The sequence below is a fragment of the Coffea eugenioides genome, chromosome 10, assembly GCF_003713205.1.
Source record: "Coffea eugenioides isolate CCC68of chromosome 10, Ceug_1.0, whole genome shotgun sequence".
Lineage (NCBI taxonomy): Eukaryota > Viridiplantae > Streptophyta > Magnoliopsida > Gentianales > Rubiaceae > Coffea > Coffea eugenioides.
Window position 1 is genome coordinate 3,590,791 of NC_040044.1, and position 1,800 is coordinate 3,592,590.

Consider the following 1,800-nt stretch of genomic DNA (forward strand, 5'->3'; position numbering starts at 1 on the left):
GGAAAATAATGAAGCCATTAATGGCTGGAAAATAGGTAAACACAAGGGACATACCGTCCGTTTATCTTCTTGTAATGTGAGCAAGTTAAAGTGATTTTGCGAATGTATTTCGTGACGAATTGGACGTATTTACTGAAAATGTTACCGGCTCTTTCAAAAGGTGGCCGAAGGCTAAATTTCTATTTGAACCTGTATATTTCTGCTTGGCAAATAAAATGATCATTTTACCATTCTAAAACCTAATACATCTTTGGGTTGAAATTCCAAACGTTTACTTACTGTTTACCAAAATATAGAGGTTGACCTAGGGTTCTCTCGGCCACAAGTGAATAACTTTTAAGTGATGTTTTAAGAGTGAAAGTGAGATAGTTTTGCCACCTTTTCATGATTTTCATCAAGGCATATAGTCTATTGATTTTGAGCTACATAAACGATTCCGGAAACAATACTTCTTAGCTTACCTTATTGGATTTCGATTTGTCGTTGGTTAAAGTGTTTTCTGCCGGAAATTTCATAACCTTTTGAGTTTGGCTTCACGGTTGGTTTATGAACCCTAGTAATTTCCGTCCACGGATCCATATGCTCTATTGACACTTTAAAAGTCATTTTATACGTTTACTCGCGAGTAGTCGGGTAATCCTTGATTTCATCCAAATCATGCTAGATGGATTGTAATGTGTTCTTTGTTTACTTTTAGGTTTCATTGGTGATTGAGAAATGGACGTTATTTTGCGTGTATAGATGAGTGTTCCTTGTTTGTTATGTTCCATGATTGTATGGCTGGTATGAATGATTGATAACATGTTAAATGCTTTCAATGATTGTTAAAACGAGTTTTCTAGGCAAGTGTGTACTTTATCGCACTCGGCCTAAATGATTGTAAAGTTTTCAATGATTGAATGATTGAAATGTTATTTGTGCATGAATGTAAGCCTTTTGGCTGAACTGGCCACTGCCCCTTGTTACCGGTCGTCTCGAGCTAGAAGCGGACTCGGTCGGGCGATTAGGGACCTGGGTGAACGTTTTGGTATACTCGAGTATTACCTTGTAGGTTGGTGGAGGTTGGTGGAGCCTGGTGAATGAATGAATGAACGAATGAATGAATGAGGGTTTTATTTATATACAAATGCATTTTCAAATGATTGAAGGTATAAGGGAACGAAAGGAGAATGAATGAACGAATGAATGAACGAATGGCTCCTTGTGAGCACGTATCCTTTTAATGAATGTGTTTATCGCTTTCTTTTGTATTTGTATCTTGAATTATTGGTTTCATGTAATGATTGCAATGCACTTCTTGTTTGCCTACGTGTTCGGAACCTCACTGAGCTTATAGCTCATCCCGTTAGTTTTGTTTTCCTTAACAGGGGAAGGCGAGCAAGGACGAGAGCCGGTATAGACTAGTTGGGTCTAGCCCTTGGTTTTCTTTTGTAATGGTTCTCGCCCTAGTGCTTGGCACGGGCTGGTTGTATGGTGATTTGAGAACCTTTGTATATTTGACGGTTGTACTTCTTCTTGAGATATTATTGTATATACGTTTGTTTTAAGTTGGATCGTGGTTAGATATTCTTATGGTTGCTTGAAGTGATCGACTGAGTCCCGGCGAGAGCTGGGCAGGCAGTCCGCCGAACCCTTTGGTTCGCCTTAGGGAAAAGTGGGGTTGTCACAGGAATCATCTAGTTCCAATTTATTTGAGTGAAGCACTACTTGGGGTCTTTTGTAGTGAAACGATGGGAGTAGAACTTAAGAGTTTGTGCCTTGGAGATGAATGTACTTTTGTTAACCACCTATTTACTTTTG